The following is a 21,653-nucleotide window of genomic DNA, read 5'->3' as shown; positions in this document are numbered from 1 at the left end:
TGGACTGTAAAATGTTGTCCATATCTCAAAAACCTTCCACCTCCATGTCACCTCCCTTCTGAAATGGATCCGCAGGAGGAAGATTTTGATGAAGGGTTCCGACACTAAAGACGAGTCTGGTCGTCCCCTTTGCTCCATTGAAGAGACAGATTCTCTCTTAAAAACAATAAGGGTCCATTCACACATTTGTGTGTGTTTTGCGGATCCGCAAAACACGGACACCGGCAATGTGCGTTCCACATTTTGCGGACCGCACATCACTGCGGACAAGAATAGGACATGTCCTTTTTTTTTCAGGATCGGAATTGCTGACCCGAAAGTGCGGGTCCGGATCCGGGCCGCACATCGCGAGGCCCCATAGAAATTAATGGGTCCACAATTCCGTTCCGCAAAATACGGAACGGAATTATGAACGTGTGAATGGAGCCTATGGGCAACTTTAAATCTGGAAGACTCTAAACAACAAAAATCCATCCAGGACGTTATGTTTAGAGGCTTGGGGGGAAAAAAGGAAAATAGTTTTTTCCCCTGCATTCTAATATTACCAGATTTATTAATAAAGAATGGACTGACCCAGAAAAAAAACCTGGGGTCTCCAGAATTTTTAAAAGGGAGTATCTATTTACCGAGGAGGATACCCTCCTTTGGGATAAATGTCCAAAAGTTGATGCTCCGGTAGCAAAAATAACAAAAAAAAAAAATCTGTTCTCCCTTTTTGAGGATGTGGGTCTTCTAAAAGACCCCATGGACAAAAAAAGTGAAACCCTTTTAAGTAGATCCTGGGAAGCCTCTATGGCCATTTTAAGACCAAGTGTAGCAGCTACTTATACTGCCATTAATCAGATGGAGGAGCATTTAGTGTCAGGAACCCCAAGGGAGGATATTATTGCTTCCTTGCCCATGTTAAAACAGGCAGCAAACTTTCTGGCGGATTCCTCTGTAAATACTGTAAAATTGGCAGCCAGATCTGCAGCCCTCTCCAATGCCACTAGAAGAACAGTATGGCTGAGGTCATGGTCAGGGGATTCAGCCTCAAAAAATAAATTGTGCGGAATCCCCTGTGAGGGAGACAGAGTATTCGATGACATCATTAAAAAAGCCACAGATGGGAAAAAGGTTTTCCGTCAGAACCCAAAAATTTTCATCAAAGACTAAATTTTGACTCTTCCAGAAGGGGCAGGCAGGACCAGAAATAAAGGGCTTTTTCAGGAAGAGGGCAGAAAGGTAGAGGTAGGGGTAGAGGATTTCTCTTTAACCCAGCCAATTCCTCTCAAAAACGTAACAATCAATGATGCCAGAAGAGCTGTGGGAAGAAGGCAAAAAAAAAAAAATCTTCCTGCCTGGGAAAAAATCTCAAGATCCCCCTGGGTATTAGATGTAATATCGTCAGGTCTAAAGATAGAATTTTCCTCCCCTCCTCAAGATGTGTTTTGCATTACAAAGGCGCTAAACAATCAGTCAGTACTCCTAAATCAACTAATGATTCTGCTTCAGAAAAAAGCCATCGTTCCTGTTCCACCTGGAGAAGAAAAGTCAGGTTTTTATTCCCCAATTTTCTTAGTAAGAAAACCAAACTGCTCTCACAGAGCAATTATAAACTTAAAATGCCTAAATCGTCAGATCCAGTACAAGCGTTTCAAAATGGAAACTATAAAGTCTACAATAAATCTTTGCAGAAAGGACGTTTGTATGGCAACCTTGGATCTGAAGGATGCATATTAGCATATCCTTATATGCAGCGGTCATCACAAATATCTAAGGTTTGCGGTTCAGCGGAGGAAAAAGGTGTCCCATTTTCAATTCAGGTCCTTCCCTTCGGCCTAACTGCAGCCTCCAGAGTCTTCTCAAAAATTATGTCAGAAGTAGTAGCAAGTTTACATCAGAAAGGGATGCTTGTTATCCCTAATCTGGACGATTTCCTCATTGCCGCAGATTCAAAAGAAAAATCTGAGAATTACTTGAACGTAGTACAGCAGGATCTGAAAGACCTAGGCTGGATGGTAAATCTAGAAAAATCAGATCTTAATCCCGAAAAGAAGACGATTTTTCTTGGCATGTTGTTGGACTCGCATCTTTATGAAAACTTTCCTCCCAGTAGAAAAGCTGTCAAAAGTCAACCAGGAAATTTCTATTTTTCGGAGCAAAAGAAAAGTAGCTATTCGGGTAGTGAAGATACTGGGCCTTATGTCATCTTCAATTCCTGCAGTAAAATGGGCACAAACACACTCTCGGGTCCTACATGCGTTAATGTTAAAAATAAAATAAAAATATGGGACAAAAGCATATTCTCGTTAGAAAAGAAAGGGAGTCCCTCAACAGGTGAAAGTCTTTTTAATATGGTGGCTAGACAAAAGAAACCTATGCGACGGAGTGTCATGGGGACCAATAACAGACGCCAGCAGATCCGGTTGGGGGGCTCATTCAGGCCTGTCTGTAGTACAAGGGATGTGGTGCAAAAATCTAAGCCTGTCCTCCTCAGATCTAAGGGAGTTATCAGCAGTGTGGGAAGTAAAAGGAAGGAATGTAAAAATCCTATCGGACAACATCACTACGGTTACCTACCTGAACAAACAAGGAGGTACAAAAAGTGCATCCTTGGCAAAGGTATCAAGAAAAAAATTTCAATGGGCAGAAAAGAATATACAGTCAATTACGGCAGTCCATATAAGGGGAAAAGACAAGAGGAATGGAGTTTAAATCGACAGGTTTTCCTTCAGATAACAAAGAGGTGGTCGATACCACACCTAGACCTGTTTGCAACGTGGCAGAACAAACTGAGAAATTTTGTTACCTATCCTACAGAGACCCCCCTTTGTTTGTGGATGCACTCTCCCATCCTTGGCCGAACAAGATCCTGTACGCATTTTTGCTCCAATTCCAAAAATTCTGTCAAAAGTGTTACAAGAAAAGTCCAAACTAATCCTAGTCAGCTCCATACTGGCCAAGAAGATCTTGGTTCCCCCTACTATTGAACATGTCAGCAGGGGATTACTGGATTCTGCTGCCTATCCCAGACCTTCGTCATCAGGGTCCAGTCTTACACCCGAGGTCGGCAGAACTACGTCTGGCAGCTTGGAACCTGAGCGGGAGTTGTTGAGGGAAAAAAGGTCTTTCGAAGTCAGTAATCTCTACTATCGCATCAAAGATTTACCATAGAGTCTGGGAAACGTTTTAAAAATTTTCCAAAAATAGATTAAAAATTGCCGATGCCCTAGATGTATCTGTAATTTTAGATTTCCTGCAGGAGGGCCTAAATAAGGGTTTAAAAGTCAGTACCATTAAAGTCCATATCTCAACCCTAAGTGCCTTTCTAGATACAAAATTGGCAGACTTACATCTTGTTAAAAGATTTGTAAAAGGGGCACGGAGGTATGAACCTTTAGTCAGATCCACAGTCCCTCCTTGGGATCTAAATTTAGTATTGTCCATTTTAATCGATTCCCCATTTGAGCCGTTATCTGAAATTCCTTTAACATTGTTGTCCTTTAAAACAATTTTCCTCGTTGCAATTACTACAGCTAGAAGAGTGGGTGAAATACAACCGTTTTCATGTAGACCTCCCTATCTAACTGTAAGAGATGACAGGATAGTGTTGAAATACTCACCCTCTTTTTTACCCAAGGTTGTCTCAAAATGTCACTGTCTGCAAGAAGTTTGATTGCCATCATACAGTTCTCCATAAGGTTGTCTGGAAGAAAGGCGTTTTCAGAATCTGGATGTTCACAGATGTGTGTTAGCTTACCTTAAGGCAACAGAAATTTTCAGGAAGACAGACTCTTTATTCAGTTTGCTGGGCCAAATAGAGGACAGGCGGCAAGCAAGACAACCATTGGAAGATGGATCAGATCGGCAATCCTTTTTTGCTACTACTTCAAATATGTCATTCCTCCGAAAGAACTAAAAGCTCAGTCGCAGCTTCCTGGGAAGAGTCAGCCGATGTCTCTCTGGAACAAATATGCCAAGCAGCTACCTGATCTTCGCCTTCCACTTTTTTTTGTCATTATCAATTAGATGTGTTAAAAAATAGGGACTTATTGATTGCTTGCAGGGTGTTATCTGCAGTTGTCCCACCCTAGTTATTAATTTCTCTGTTATTCCTCCTGTGAATCCTCCTGTGAATTAGTTACCCATAATTGTTTTTTCCTCTAGTCTCCACAGTGGCACGGGAAATTCCCCCCCCCCCACACATTTATGCATTAGGGTAATTTGATGCCGTACTCGGGTATTTTGTTTTGTTATTTGAAAAATAGATAAATAACATTATGTTGCATCCATATCAGAGTTTGTCGGTTATTTACTGGAGTAGGTAAGGGGAGGGGGCTATTTAAATATCTCCACGTTGTTTCCTGTCCCTGGGGGAGGCTGGGTAACCCTCTTGTGAATCCGTGCCGCTGTGGAGCCTAGAGGAAAAAACAATTACCGGGACGTAATTATAATCTTTGCACTGAAGTGCACCATCAAGGCTTAACCCCTTTGCTTGTATGGCTCAAGTTGGGAGTTTACAGATGACGCCTGCTCATGAGCTGAGCGGCCGCTGTAGCCACTGGGTGCCTGCTGTTTTACACAGCAGACATCCATCCGGGGGCATAGTCTTTGATTGGCAATTATGCTGATCTAGGAATCTAACCACTTGGTCAATTGCGACCATGGCATCTGAGCGGTCTGCTCTGCTCTCCTGGGACCGAACTGTTCTCCTGCACCAAGCTTGGCCCTGGGAAGGCAGAGAGTAAAAAAAATTTAAATGAGAAAAAAAAGAAAAGGAAAATGTCTGCATCCTTAAAGGTGTTTTCCAGGATTGTAATATTGATGATGGCTGTATAGTATACACTTGAATATGAAGAAACTGTCCCATTGAAGTGAATGGGACAGCTTGTAATTACACCTGTTCACCTCTGTGATGTTAACGGCGAGCAGGTAAACGATGAAGGGAAGGCTGGGCTCGCATGGAGTGCGGCCTTCTCTTCATACAGCTGATTGGTGGGGGTGCCAGGTGTCAGACCACCTGCTGAACTCATATTGATGACCTATACTGAGGATAGGTCATCAATATTAAAATCCTGGAAAACCCCTTTATGGGGGTTAAAGGAAATATGACAAAACAAGATGAACCTGTTAAACTAGGAAATCTGTATGATACCATATCAAAATATGAGCTCCCATTAGTGGAGAAGTCGTTATGGAATTTTGTTGGCAGTGATAACAATCAATACAATCAGTGAATACTGCTTACATCAATGAGATCTCCTGTCCCCCTTATAAATTGTACGCCCACAATGGACATGGCCTGAAAAATCCAACTCAGATTTAGCTGCTGATCTGTGGCAAAAACTGCAGCAAAATCTGTGTCATGGCATTCACTTTCACAATACATAGGATGAAAACAGGTTTCAAAATTGGTAGAATAGAATTGACAGAATAGGTCATCAATATCAGATTGGCAGGGGTCCAACTCCCAGGACCCCTGCCGATCAGCTGTTTGAAGGGAAAGCAGCACTCGTACTAGCGCTGCCTTCCCTTCATTGTTTACCTGCCTGCTGACGCAACTGCAGCAGTGAGCAGGTGTAATTACAACTAAAGCTACTTTCACACTGGCGTTTTGGCTTTCCTTTTGTGAGATCCGTTCAGGGCTCTCACAAGCCGTCCAAAACGGATCAGTTTTGCCCTAATGCATTCTGAATGGAAAAAGGATCCGCTCAGAATGCATCAGTTTGTCTCCGTTCCGCCTCCTTGCAGCATTTTGGTGTCCGCCTGACGATGCAGAGCCAGACGGATCCGTCCTGACATACAATATAAGTCAATGGGGACGGAACCGTTTTTACTGACACAATAGAAAACGGATCCGCTCCCCTCCACCCATTGACTTTCAATGGTGTTCAAGACGGATCTGTTTTGGCAATGTTAAAGATAATACAAACTGATCCGTTCTGAACGGATGCATGCAGTTGTATTATTGGTGCGGATCTGTCTGTGCAGATCCATAACGGATCTGCACCAAACGCGAGTGTGAAAGTAGCCTAAACCATCCCATTAATTTCAATGGGATGGCAACTTCCTATTCACTTAAAGTCAGAGCCATCCCATTCACTTCAATAGTTGTAATTATACCTGCTCACTGCTGTAGTTGCGGTTGTAAGCAGGTAAAAATGCAGCTGATCGGCGGGTGTGCCGGGTGTCGGACCCCCACCTATCTGATATTGATTACTAGGGATGAGCGAATCGACTTTGGATGAAACATCCGAAGTCGATTCACATAATACTTTGTTTGAATACTGTACGGAGTGAGCGCCAATGAATGTCTTCAAAGAGGCCTCTAAGGGTACTTTCACACTTGCGGCAGGACGGATCCGACAGGCTGTTCACCTTGTCGGATCCGTCCTTCCGCTATTTTGCCATGCCGCCGGACTGCCGCTCCGTCCCCATTGACTATAATGGGGACGGGGGTGGAGTTCCGGCGAAGCACGACAGTGCACGGCGAAAGGCCGCCGGACTAAAAGTCCTGCATGTCCGACTTTTTAGTCCGGCGGCCTCTCACCGCGAACTGCCGTACTGCGACGGAGCTCCTCTCCGTCCCCTTTATAGTCAATGGGGACGGAGTGGCGGCACGGCGAAATAGCGGAAGGACGGATCCGACAGGGTGAACAGCCTGTCGGATCTGTCCTACCGCAAGTGTGAAAGTACCCTTACTGTTAAACATGCTTCCGTTTATTACACGTGTATAGAGTGGATATAATCTTATGTCCGATTCAGGAATTTTATGGCTGTTTGTTCAGCTTTTCACTTGACTCTTGCTCCCTTCTGTTTTGTGCTAAGGGTAGAGTATCACACATGCACAGCCAGGCGGTTGGTCCAGTCGTTTTCGCATACCGCATCTTAGTGTGCTCTGCAATTACCCAATCCCTTGATGACAGCTGAGTTAAGTGTCGATGCAGCCGGACAAGAATGTTAATGCTATCGGAGAGAATGGGCTGTTGCAGTGTGACTCCTCTGCAGTACTTAGCATTCAAACGAACAGGCCTGAGCCTTCGACTCGTCTCCTCCCGCTCACTCATCCATTCCACTGCCTGACTAGCATACAGATAAGCTTTACTGCGTTTTTCTCCACTTCCAAACATGTCCATAAGGGGTCAGTATTTACTAATTACAGTAGTAATAAAGATTTTCTACCACAAAAAAAACATTGGGATTGGTAAGACTGCATTACATGGATGATTTCTAGAACTGGTTCTTTACTGTGCAGAGTAGATGGGAAATATATGGTTGTACAAGTTGTAGAAACTAGCGTTACATTTCTTACAGGATGTAGAGATACCTTTTCATTGGACTAATCTGTAGTATGGCCCCAGAGGATGAAATGAAAGTAAAACAAGATCAGTACATGAGTGCTGCTAAAGGATGATGATGCAATGGGACAGAAAATATTTTACTTCCCATATGTCTCTTTAAGGCCCCCTGCACACAAACGTGTGCACCCCGTGGTCGTGCTGTGGCCCGCAAAATGTGGGGCAGCCAAGTGAATGGGTCCGCGATCCGGCCGTTCCGCAAAAAGATAGGACATGTTCTATCATTTTTGCGGAACGAAAGTACGGGGCGAAACCCCGTAGTGCTTCCGTTCCGCACCATTCCGCATCTCCAGATTTGTGGACCCATTCAAGTTAATTGGTCCGCATCCGTGATGTGGAATGCCCACGGAACGGCACCCGCGTATTGCAGATCCGCAAATGTGGTCCGCAATGCGGCAACGGGAAGCACGCGTTCGTGTGCAGGGGGCCTAAAATTGTAGTTTGAGACCACAAGAGCTTGGTATGTCTGAAGAGATGAGTGAACTCGTGACATATGTTACTAGTCACCTAATATATTATCTTTAGCATTTGTATGTAAATGTTTGTATTCAATATTTTTGTTATTGAATTCGTGTATTAGTGTAAAGCTGTCCATAGACATTAGATTAATATATGTCAAACACACTCCCGACTCCCCCTCAACAGCATATCGGGGAAGAGAAGGATAAGGCAGTTGGATTTGGTCTTGAATGGGTTGTCTGGGCTACAGAAATTGCTGACCTCCCCTCAGGATAGGTCATCAGTATTAGATTGGCGTTGGTCAGACTCCCTGCACACCTGACGATCAGCTGTTTCAAGGGGCCATGGCCCTCATGCGAGCCTGGCGTCCTTTTCAAGGTTTACCTGCACTGTGTTCCATTCACTAATGGGATGACCAGCGGTAATTACATTGCACCAATGCTACAGGGGAGGCAACATGAGTGCCATGGCCCCTAAAACAGCTGATTTTGGCAGGGGTGCTGGAAGTCAGACCCCTAGCAATCCGATATTGATGATCTATCCTAAATATAGCACCAATGTGAAAGAGACCGGTATTTGCTTCCATGCAATTTTTGACTTTAATATCCTATCAGTATGAACATATGTGACACATTTCGGGTCAGACACAAGCCTTTTTGAAACAGACATACAGCGTATGGCCAGCTGAAAGGGGTTCTCCAGGAATTAAAAAACTGAAATTACTTAAATATTACTTTATTATAAATGTAATCCCAAACACCTTTCATTAGTTATAATGACTTTTTTTTTTGGAAGAGAGCAATCATTAGGAGAAATAAAATGTCTGCTCTCCTATTCTGTCCTATGATCCTGAATAGAAATGATAAGATCTTCAGCTGAATCTCTGTAGGAATGAAGTTCGTTAAGCGACAGCTGAAGTACATAGAGGAGGTGGGGATGCGATTTGATGAGCAGCAGCACTTGTATGCAGTCTCCATTACCACAGCCCCACATCACCAGTTTGTTCTGTGTGTCCTCCATGTAATTCAGCTGTCTCATAATGAACTCCATTCCTACAGAGATGCGCTGAAGATCATATTCAACTGTATTCAGGATCATAATCCCTGGCGAGCAGAGAGGAGGATGAGGCAGCTCTTTAGCTCAGTGTTGTGAAGTAAGGCCTCTTGCACACAAACGTATTTTCATTCCGTTCCGTTTTTTTGCAGACTGTATACGGAACCATTCATTTTAATGGGTCTGCAAAAAAACGGAAGGTGCTCCGTGTGCATTCCGTTTCTGTTCCGCAAAAAATAGAACATTTCCTATTATTGTCCGCATTACGGACAAGGATAGTACTTCTATTAGGGGCCAGCTGTTCCGTTCCTCAAAATATGGAATGCACAAGAATATCTGTATTTTTTGCGGATCCGTTTTTTGTGGATCGCAAAATACATACGGTCGTGTGCAAGAGGCATAGATTGTTCTCCTGTGTGATTAGGACAGGTTTTGTGTGTACTAATAGGACGACAGCCATTTTATTTCTCCTAATGATTGTTTCCTAGAAAACTCTAACCATAACTAATGAAAGATATTTGGGAATATATTTATAATGAAGTAATAATTAAAGGGAGTCTGTCACCTCCGTATGGCCATATACAGTGCTTACATGGCTCTGTAGCACACACACCTATACAGGATTGTAACTGTACCTTTGTTCTTTTCTTTAGACTTGCACAAGCAGGAAAAACGAAGTTGAATTCATATGCAAATTAGCACTCGCAAGTGCCCAGGGGCGGCGTTCAGTGTGTAGGTGCCCAGGCTGCCCAGCCTTCTTTTCACTTTACTCCTCCCCAACCTCTTCCTTTGCCCGCCCTCCAAGTCCTTTACGTCATCGCTAGGTCCGGCCAAGGTCCCACGCCTGTGCGCTGCGTCACCAGGCTGGGGCATGCACACGGTGATGCCCATTGTGGGCACTGCATCGCTTCACCTAGTGTGCATGCCCTCGGCTGGACCTATCATTGAGGCAAGAGACTTGGAGGACAGGCAAAGGCAGAGACTGGGGAGGAAAAGAAAGTGAAAAGAAGGCAGAGCAGCCTGGGCACCTACAGACTGAACGCCGCCTCTGGGCACTTGCGAGTGCTCATTTGCATATGAATTAAACTTAGTTTTTCCTGCTGGTGCAAGTCTAAAGAAAAGAACAAAGGTACCGTTACAATCCTGTATAGGTGCGTGTGCTACAGAGCCATGTAAGAACTGTATATGGCCATACGGAGGTGACAGACTCCCTTTAAAGGGAGTCTATCACCTAAAATGACCATTATACACCCCAAACATGATGATATCCATTACATTCCCCATTTTATAATCTTACCTTTGATATTGCTGTCCGTCGCCTATTCGCTCTTAAAAACACTTTTATTCCATATGCTAATCGGGTTCTGAAGGTGCCCAGGGGCGGCGTTTATGCGGCCGGTGCCCAGGCTCCACGGCGCTGTTCAAATCAAACCCCTCCCCTTTCACCCCTCTGGCCCGCCCTCGGTTCTTCAGATACCATCCTCCAGTCAATGAGCAATCCGGCGCCTGCGCCTGCGCCCTCCATTACTCACTAGGGCAGAGGCAGCAGAGCGTTTAATGCGCATGCGCCGGCCCGTACATCCCGATATTTTGGCAGTTTACTTCCGCCGGCTAGATCGGGATGTACGGGCCGGCGCATGCGCATTAAACGCTCTGCTGCCTCTGCCCTAGTGAGTAATGGAGGGCGCAGGCGCAGGCGCCGGATTGCTCATTGACTGGAGGATGGTATCTGAAGAACCGAGGGCGGGCCAGAGGGGTGAAAGGGGAGGGGTTTGATTTGAACAGCGCCGTGGAGCCTGGGCACCGGCCGCATAAACGCCGCCCCTGGGCACCTTCAGAACCCGATTAGCATATGGAATAAAAGTGTTTTTAAGAGCGAATAGGCGACGGACAGCAATATCAAAGGTAAGATTATAAAATGGGGAATGTAATGGATATCATCATGTTTGGGGTGTATAATGGTCATTTTAGGTGATAGACTCCCTTTAAGTATTTTCATTTTCTTAATTCCTGGAGAACCCCTTTAACCGCCTCCGGACCGCCTAACGCAGATGTGCGGTCCGGAGGCGGCAGCCCTGCGCTCAACGACGCATATACGCGTCATCTCGCGAGGGCCGGGATTTCCTGTGAACGCACACAGGCGCGCGCGCTCACAGGAACAGAAGGTAAGCGAGTGGATCTCCAGCCTGCCAGCGGCGATCGCTCGCTGGCAGGCTGGAGATCCGAATTTTTTAACCCCTAACAGGTATATTAGTCGCTGTTTTGATAACCGCGTCTAATATACCTGCTACCTGGTCCTCTGGTGGTCCCTTTTGTTAGGATCGACCACCAGAGGACTCAGGTAGCTCAGTACAGTCGCACCAAACACTACACTACACCCCCCCCCGTCACTTATTAACCCCTTATAAACCCCTGATCACCCATGATCACCCCATATAAACTCCCTGATCACCCCCCTGTCATTGATCACCCCCCTGTCATTGATAACCCCCCTGTCAGGCTCCGTTCAGACGTCCGTATGATTTTTACGGATACATGGATCGGATCCGCAAAACACATGCGGACGTCTGAATGGAGCCTTACAGGGGGGGGATCAATGACAGGCGGGTGATCACCCATATACACTCCCTGATCACCCCCGGTCATTGATCACCCCCCTGTAAGGCTCCATTCAGACGTCCGCATGATTTTTACAGATCCATGGATACATGGATCGGATCCGCAAAACACATGCGGACGTCTGAATGGAGCCTTACAGGGGGGTGATCAATGACAGGCGGGTGATCACCTATATACACTCCCTGATCACCCCCTGTCATTGATCACCCCCCTGTCATTGATCACCCCCCTGTAAGGCTCCATTCAGACGTCCGTATGATTTTTACGGATCCATGGATACATGGATCGGATCCGCAAAACACATGCGGACGTCTGAATGGAGCCTTACAGGGGGGTGATCAATGACAGGCGGGTGATCACCTATATACACTCCCTGATCACCCCCTGTCATTGATCACCCCCCTGTAAGGCCCCATTCAGACGTCCGCATGTGTTTTGCGGATCCGATCCATGAATCCATGGATCCATAAAAATCATACGGACGTCTGAATGGAGCCTTACGGGGGGGGTGATCAGTGACAGGGGGGGTGATCACCCTGATCACCCCCTGTCATTGATAACTCCCCTGTAAGGCTCCATTCAGACGTCCGCATGTGTTTTGCGGATCCGATCCATGTATCCATGGACTTGTAAAAATCATACGGACGTCTGAATGGAGCCTTACAGGGGGGGTGATCAGTGACAGGGGGGTGATCACCCTGATCACCCCCTGTCATTGATAACCCCCCTGTAAGGCTCCATTCAGATGTCCGCATGTGTTTTGCGGATCCGATCCATGTATCCATGGATCCGTAAAAATCATACGGACGTCTGAATGGAGCCTTACAGGGGGGTGATCAATGACAGGGGGGTGATCAGGGAGTCTATATGGGTGATCACCCCCTTGTCATTGATCACCCCCCTGTAAGGCTCCATTCAGACGTCCGCATGTGTTTTGCGGATCCGATCCATGGATCCGTAAAAATCATACGGACGTCTGAATGGAGCCTTACCAGGGGGGTGATCAATGACAGGGGGGTGATCCGGGAGTCTATATGGGTGATTACCCCCCTGTCATTGATCACCCCCCTGTCATTGATCACCCCCCCCCCCCCCCCCCTGTAAGGCTCCATTCAGACATTTTTTTGGCCCAAGTTAGCGGAAATTTTTTGTTTGTTTTTGTTTTTGTTTTTTCTTACAAAGTCTCATATTCCACTAACTTGTGTCAAAAAATAAAATCTCACATGAACTCGCCATACCCCTCACGGAATCCAAATGCGTAAACATTTTTAGACATTTATATTCCAGACTTCTTCTCACGCTTTAGGGCCCCTAAAAAGCCAGGGCAGTATAAATACCCCACATGTGACCCCATTTCGGAAAGAAGACACCCCAAGGTATTCCGTGAGGGGCATATTGAGTCCATGAAAGATTGAAATTTTTGTCCTAAGTTAGCGGAAAGTGAGACTTTGTGAGAAAAAAACAAAAAAAATCAATATCCGCTAACTTATGCAAAAAAAAAAAAAAAATTCTATGAACTCGCCAGGCCCCTAATTGAATACCTTGGGTGTCTTCTTTCCAAAGTGGGGTCACATGTGGGGTATTTATACTGCCCTGGCTTTTTAGGGGCCCAAAAGTGTGAGAAGAAGTCTGGGATCCAAATGTCTAAAAATGCCCTCCTAAAAGGAATTTGGGCACCTTTGCGCATCTAGGCTGCAAAAAAGTGTCACACATGTGGTATCGCCGTACTCAGGAGAAGTTGGGGAATGTGTTTTGGGGTGTCATTTTACATATACCCATGCTGGGTGAGATAAATATCTTGGTCAAATGCCAACTTTGTATAAAAAAATGGGAAAAGTTATCTTTTGCCAAGATATTTCTCTCACCCAGCATGGTTATATGTAAAATGACACCCCAAAACACATTGCCCAACTTCTCCTGAGTACGGCGATACCAGATGTGTGACACTTTTTTGCAGCCAAGGTGGGCAAAGGGCACATATTCCAAAGTGCACCTTTCGGATTTCACAGGCCATTTTTTACAGATTTTGATTGCAAGGTACTTCTCACACATTTGGGCCCCTAAATTGCCAGGGCAGTATAACTACGCCACAAGTGACCCCATTTTGGAAAGAAGACACCCCAAGGTATTCCGTGAGGGGCACGGCGAGTTCCTAGAATTTTTTATTTTTTGTCACAAGTTAGCGGAAAATGATGATTTTTCTTTTTTTTTCTTTTTTCCTTACAAAGTCTCATATTCCACTAACTTGCGACAAAAAATAAAAAATTCTAGGAACTCGCCGTGCCCCTCACGGAATACCTTGGGGTGTCTTCTTTCCAAAATGGGGTCACTTGTGGCGTAGTTATACTGCCCTGGCAATTTAGGGGCCCAAATGTGTGAGAAGTACCTTGCAATCAAAATGTGTAAAAAATGGCCTGCGAAATCCGAAAGGTGCACTTTGGAATATGTGCCCCTTTGCCCACCTTGGCAGCAAAAAAGTGTCACACATCTGGTATCGCCGTACTCAGGAGAAGTTGGGGAATGTGTTTTGGGGTGTCATTTTACATATACCCATGCTGGGTGAGAAAAATATCTTGGTCAAATGCCAACTTTGTATAAAAAAATTGGAAAAGTTGTCTTTTGCCAAGATATTTCTCTCACCCAGCATGTCAGCAGCAATAAAATACCACCAAATGAAAGCTCTATTAGTGAGAAGAAAAGGAGGTAAAATTCATTTGGGTGGTAAGTTGCATGACCGAGCGATAAACGGTGAAAGTAGTGTAGTGCCGAAGTGTAAAAAGTGCTCTGGTCATGAAGGGGGTTTCAGCTAGCGGGGCTGAAGTGGTTAAGAGAAGAAATATGCGCGTAAGATAATTGGCCTATTCTGCCACATCTGACTTATGTGTATAGGAGCCTTTCATGTTTGAGATGGAAACCACCACAGTAAGCACCAGCCAGGGGAGGCAGAGTTATGAAAATGGCTTAGCGACTGGCACAGCCAGGGAGAAGGAGACACCCACAGAGAAAGACTGCGTCTTCTCCCTATTGCTCCAATGCTCAGTATTAGCATACCGAGTGCAGAATTTGCTGGGGGCCATAATGGGGAGCAGGAGCGCTATTTTAAAGAACAGGCAGGGTGGCAGCAAGGCGGGGGGGGGGGGGGGTACCCGGCAGGTACAGATATTTATCTCACTTACTACAAACCCATGAAAGTGCCTGTTTAAGGAAACGGCATGCATGTATGTGCAAGTCTGCCACCCCATCCCAGTACTTACTATAGCTATTCCCATCTCAGCCATGAAAGGTTGATATGAGACCAGTTTTAAAGGGGTATTCATGTTAGAACTACTTATCGCTTATCCACTGTATAGAGGATAACTGCTGGGGGGAGGGGTTGATAATTAGCTTAGTCCAGAGAAAACTTCTCAGTGAAGGGGTGCAAAACCTTTTTTGGTCTGGGGGCCGCATTGTTTCAAGAGGCCGCAAAAAAAAAGTTAATCATCGCTTGTTTGCATCAGCCTATTACACAGGCTAATGCAAAGTTACTGGGGAGGAATGATCACTACCACTGTCATTCCTCCCTTATTCACTTCTATTGATTATCGGTAGCACATTCCTGATTACATGGTGAGATGTGCTGACAACAATTGTACATCTTTCATCCTGATAAAGTATGCAAATCAGACGACAAACGAGTGACTCCTTGTTTATCAGCTGATCAGTGGCGCAATTATACCGGTCAGTTATCAGGAATGAGCGTTCCTATGAACACTTGTTCCCAGTAATTGTCCTGAATATCGTGTCGTGTAACGGGCTTAGAGATTTCCTGCAGCATGGGCCTGAAACAGAAGATTCATAGTTTCCTGCTCCCTCTGTCTCCATCTTCTGGTTCCGGCGCTGTTTTTATATCTGGTTTGATATGGGCATAGTCACATGTACTTATCCACCTAATGACTGGCTTCAGTGGTGATGTAGCCACTAGCAGCGTTTCACTGCTGAAGCCAGTCATTTGCTGGAGAGATGCTCCGAGCCAGGAGGATGGAGACAGCGAGAGCAGCATGGAGCAGAAAGTAGGAATCTTCTATTTCAGGGACTATGCTGCAGGAACTTGTTAAAAATCATTTTAACTAGGAAACTCTTTTAACCATTAGGCTACCAGCGCCGTACATGTACAGTGCTGGTGCGATGTGTAAACATGACGCCCGCTCGCACGTGCAGCGGGCGTCATGGCTGGCAGATCTCTGCTGTTTCATACAGTAGAGACCTGCGGCTAATTATATTATAATCATATATTTATTTTTTACATCACCATATTCTGACCCCCATAACTTTTTTTATACTTATGTCTACTGAGCTGTTTAGGGGCTCATCATGCGGCCTCATAGAAATCAATGGGTCCGCAGTTACGTTCCGCAAAATGCGAAGCGGAATTGCGGATGTGTGAATAGACCCTTACTGGGTAGGCTAACAGTATTCAAACTGCAATTCTTATTTTGACCACCAGATGACAGACCAGGATAAGAAATGAGCAAAAGTGAGCAAAATAAGCTAAGAATAAATTCCTGATAAACCAAAATAAAATAAATAAATAAATGTAATAAGCTCATATATGAGGCACATAATGATCAGAAAAAATAAAATTAAAAATGTTAAATATTAAAAAAATAAAAAATATATTAAAGTTTAAATCACCCCCCTTTCCGTATAATAAAAAAATAAATATCTAAATAACATAATATAAACATCATGGGCATCACTGCGACCGAAAATGCCCATACTATTAAAATGGAAAATATCCTATACGGCGAATGGCGTAAACGGAAAAAAGGGTCAAAATGGCAGATTTGTCATTTTTTCATTGCTTCTCTTACCCAAAAAAAGTATCAATGGTATCAATTAAAAGTACAGATTGTTCTGCCAAAAATGAGCCCCTAAACAGCTCAGTAGACATAAGTATAAAAAAGTTAAGGAGGTCAGAATATGGTGATGTGTAAAAAATAAATATATGATTATAATATAAAAATAATAATTTTTTACACTATTTAGACATAAATAACCTATACATGTGTGGTATCGTTGTAATCTTACTGACTCAGAGAATGAAGGGCTTGGGTGGAGGGACTGCTTTTAAAAAAAAAAAAATGTATTCCATCCCATTTGGAATTTTGTTACTGCTTCCCACAACATTTTATGCCATATTTAATGGTGGCATTAGGAAGTACAACTTGTCCCGCAATAAATAAGCCCTCATACAGCTATGTGACCGGAAAAATAAAGTTATGGCTCAATAAAAATAGGGAAGAAAAATGAAAACGCAAAAACCTCCGGTAGCCAAATGGTTAAGTGGCGGTTTCCTTCCTGCCTCCTATTCACTAATGAGTGCTTTACTTCTACTTTTCTTACCACCTTCTGCACCCCCAGATATACTGTAGGTGCCCTGCAATAACCAGTAAGCTTTTTCCCTGAAGGCTCACACGCACGGCCATTGTTTTAGTCCGCATCTGATCAAATTTTTTTTTTATGTGGCTTAGATGCGGACCAATTCACTTCAAAGGGGCCGCAAAAGATGCAGACAGCACTCCGTGTGCTGTCCGCATCCGTTACTCCGTTCTGCAAAATGCAGAACACACATGGCTGGTGTCCTGCGGACAAAAAGAAAAGGTACGGTCATGTGTATGAGGCCTTACTAGCCGGGAAAGCACTTATTGGTTAACCATTTAGTGACCAGGTTTGAAAAGGCGTTTTTTTTTATCTTTGGGACTACCAAAATAAGTTTTGCTGCTTTTTATTACATAACACACGGCTTTTAAATATATCTTTTTTTTGTTTTATTAGCGGGAAACTACATTTTATTTTTTGGTCATTTTACTCAAACTATAGCTCATTATTTAAATATATGCAAACTATTGTAATTAGTTCCCTATATGTATTGAATTGTTTTATTATACAATATGTATAGTTTTACATGAATAGGGTGATAATTGTAAAAGTTTTGGTTAGTGTGGGTGGTTTTTTCTTTTATGTAGTTTTACTATTTTTCTTTTTTTTTTTATAACTTATTTTTTTTATATTTCTGCTACAAAAAGACCTTTGGGGGACACTGTCTTTTATTTTGCACATTTTCCTTTTTATTTGTATTTTTTTTTATCATCACTATTATTTTTAAAATATATATTTGCCACGTAATTTTATTTTGCACTTTTTCCTTTTTATAGTTTCCTTCTACTTTGTATTTTTTTTTTTTTTTGTGTTTTCAATTATTATTATTATTATATATTTTTTATTTTTTTTACTTTTAATAAACATATTTTTGCCACATAATTTGTCCCCAAAAGGTCCATACAATACCTTTTGGGGACAAAGGCTTTTTTTTTTTTTTTTTGCACTATTTTCACTGTAACTGGAGCGTCCAAAGGATCCCCAGTTACAGGGAAAACCAGCCTGCTGAGGGGGGCTTTGTACAGGCCAGAGCTGGTGAGGGTCTGCAGTCCTCTGCCCCTGCCACCCGGCGACGTGGTCGCAGGGTCTAAACTGCACAGCACCGCTCACCTGTGTAAGGAGAAGGCAGAAGTGCTGTCTCTGACCGCCGGGGACCCGTCCTGCTCCTGCTACAGTACAGGAGCAGGAACTGGAACCCTGCAATTGTGCAGCTCCGGGCCGGAACACAGCTGATCGCTGTGTTTCTGCCCAGCAGGACGGGGGCCGCAAACCATGGCTCTGGGGTCCGCAGGTTGTGCACCCCTGGTCTAAAGTGTAATTGCAGGAGCAGGACATTGCAGAATAGGTCGTAGTCGCACTACTTCACAAAACATATGTGTATCATGCTCTCCTTGACCCCTAGCCATCACTGTTAGCAGTTTTGCTTGGTCAGAACTGCCGACAGATTACCTTTAAAAAGAGTTAGCAAAATAAAGTCAGTGGGTCTGTAAAAATGCGGACGGCTCACAGACCACTTCTGTATTCCGTGAATCTGTGGTTTCTGGACCACAGAATGCTTACGGTTGTGTGCAGGAGGCCTAAAGGGGTTTTCTGAATTCAATAAAAACTCAGTTAGCCCCTGTCATTGGTCTAAAATAAGAGAAGAATAGATACTTGCCCCTTTTCTCCACAGCTTCTTCCAGCACTGCACTATGGGCTTCCCCACTACTGATGTTGTCTTCCCATCTGCAGAGTTGATGTTCCGTATACACAGGTCACCGTGCATACCAAAACATACCGGGAGCAGCAGGAAGAATTCAGTGTCTTTTCTTTTTTTCTTTTAGCACATTTACAGGGACTGCCTGAGTTTGTATTATATTAAGGCTACATGCACACGACCGTTGTGTGTCTTGCGGTCCGCAAATTACGGATCCGCAAACCACGTATGGCGTCCGTGTGCGTTCAGCAATTTGCGGAACGGCACGGACAGCCATTGACATAACTGCCTATTCATGTCCTCAAAACGGACAAGAATCGGACAGGTTATATTTTTTTCGTGGGGCCACGGAACGGAGCAACGAATGCGGACAGCACACTGAGTGCTGCCCGCATTTTTTGCGGCCCCATTTAAGTGAATGGTTTCCGCATCTGAGCTGCAAAAACTGTGGGTCGGATGCGGACCAAAACAACGGTCATGTGCATGCGCCTAACTCCGAAAACCCCTTTAGGCCACATGCATATGACCGTAAGGATTTTGCAGTCCGCAAACCACAGATCTGCAGAATACGGAAGCGGTCTGTGCGCCGTTCACATTTTTACAGACCTATTGACTTCATTTTGCAGACACGTATAGAACATGTTCTATAGTTTGCGGAACAGACATACAGACGCGGAAAACACATGCATGACTAAAACGATAATTTGTTGTTAAAGTTCAACATTCATTTGGTTGAAATCATCCGTTTTGAACAACTTTAGACTTATGTGTATGGACACCTTAAGGGACACAGAGTTCAGTAGAGTGCCAAGGCCCCTGCATTCTTACAGTTAGCTGGTATTCTCAGGTCCATGGACCAGCACTAATGATGTCTTCCTAAATATCCCAGTGAAATATCAAAGGATAATTTAGTTTATACCCTTCCTTGTTGTGAAGGGAGGTGTGGTATATTGGTGTCCCGGTGGGTTGTTAGGATGGGCCTTACTTTATGTAGCCACTACGCCCTCCACAGGACTACAGATAGCATGTTGATTTGTGATTGATCCACCTTAAATGCAAGTAACGTACTCTGGGACCAACTGGCCAGTCAAACCGGAATTGCTGGGGGTCAATTGCAAATATAAGATAGCAATATAATATTGAACAGGGGGATAGCCAATAACATGAATATACACTCACCTAAAGAATTATTAGGAACACCATACTAAAACGGTGTTGGACCCCCTTTTGCCTTCAGAACTGCCTTAATTCTACGTGGCATTGATTCAACAAGGTGCTGATAGCATTCTTTAGAAATGTTGGCCCATATTGATAGGATAGCATCTTGCAGTTGATGGATATTTGAGGGATGCACATCCAGGGCACGAAGCTCCCGTTCCACCATATCCCAAAGATGCTCTATTGGGTTGAGATCTGGTGACTGTGGGGGCCATTTTAGTACAGTGAACTCATTGTCATGTTCAAGAAACCAATTTGAAATGATTCGAGCTTTGTGATATGGTGCATTATCCTGCTGGAAGTAGCCATCAGAGGATGGGTACATGGTGGTCATGAAAGGATGGACATGGTCAGAAACAATGCTCAGGTAGCCTGTGGCATTTTATTGAAGGCCAATTGGCACTAAGGGGCCTAAAGTGTGCCCAGAAAACATCCCCCACACCATTACACCACCACCACCACCAGCCTGCACAGTGGTAACAAGGCATGATGGATACATGTTCTCATTCTGTTTACGCCAAATTCGGACTCTACCATTTGAATGTCTCAACAGAAATCGAGACTCATCAGACCAGGCAACATTTTTCCAGTCTTCAACAGTCCAATTTTGGAGAGCTTGTGCAAATTGTAGCCTCTTTTTCCTATTTGTAGTGGAGATGAGTGGTACCCGGTGGGGTCTTCTGCTGTTGTAGCCCATCCGCCTCAAGGTTGTGCATACCTCGGTTGTAACGAGTGGTTATTTCAGTCAACGTTGCTCTTCTATCAGCTTGAATCAGTCGGCCCATTCTCCTCTGACCTCTAGCATCAACAAGGCATTTTCGCCCACAGGACTGCCGCATACTGAATGTTTTTCCCTTATCACAACATTCTTTGTAAACCCTAGAAATGGTTGTGCGTGAAAATCCCAGTAATTGAGCAGATTGTGAAATACTCAGACCGGCCCGTCTGGCACCAACAACCATGCCACGCTCAAAATTGATTAAATCACCTTTCTTTCCCATTCTGACAATTCAGTTTGGAGTTCAGGAGATTGTCTTGACCAGGACCACAACCCTACATGCATTGAAGCAACTGCCATGTGATTGGTTGACTAGATAATCGCATTAATGAGAAATAGAACAGGTGTTCCTAATAATTCTTTAGGTGAGTGTATATATTTAATATAAACATTGACTCCAGGGGGCTTAAATACTGCCAAACTATAGAGGCATTACCACTGATATATCAAGCGGATTATATATTTTTGTATAATGATAAATGAAAAATAGATTACCATATTATTGGTCATTATATTTGAAAGCTACACTGGAATTTTTTGCCATATGTGACTCATTTGTACACCCCCTTTTCTATAATTTCAGTCTCGCAGCCATAATGGGAGATTCTTCCATTATAGTATATCTGCTGATGAACTAGTGCCTTCGGTACATGGAAACATGTTGGGACATTGATGAATGATACATTAATGGCAAATGAATTAATGAAATCCAATGATTTGTGAATATAGAGACTTTATTATTTTTATATATTTTTTTATCTTGATTTGGCTGATCATGTGTACTCTAGATAAGAGGAATAATATTCGTTTTGGATTATAAAACTGTATATACTAACAATCATGACTGTCTAATTGACGTCTGGGTGACTATCTCTATCTCTGTCCTAGGGACAGACCAGGGTGATCGGGAGGTTCCTGACACGGGATAGCCCCTATTGGGGCGGCTATTAGGTTTTGAGACAGGGCCTATATAATAGGCAGGTATAGGGATATTAATCCTTGTAGTCAATAGACGCACAAGTCCTATTATAAATTTTAGGGTCCATTCACACGTCCGCAAAATTGATCCGGA

At 44.0% G+C, this 21,653-nt stretch overlaps 1 protein-coding gene across 2 annotated transcripts in view; it reads left to right on the top strand.

Moving 5' to 3' along the window:
- Window positions 1–21,653, top strand: part of NF2 (NF2, moesin-ezrin-radixin like (MERLIN) tumor suppressor) — a 144,756-nt gene that overhangs the window by 54,803 nt on the left and 68,300 nt on the right. The gene's annotated exons all lie outside the window — the stretch shown is intronic.

The sequence above is a fragment of the Bufo gargarizans genome, chromosome 1, assembly GCF_014858855.1.
Source record: "Bufo gargarizans isolate SCDJY-AF-19 chromosome 1, ASM1485885v1, whole genome shotgun sequence".
Lineage (NCBI taxonomy): Eukaryota > Metazoa > Chordata > Amphibia > Anura > Bufonidae > Bufo > Bufo gargarizans.
The sequence above is the reverse complement of the archived record's forward strand: the minus strand, read 5'-3'. Positions and strand labels throughout refer to the sequence as shown.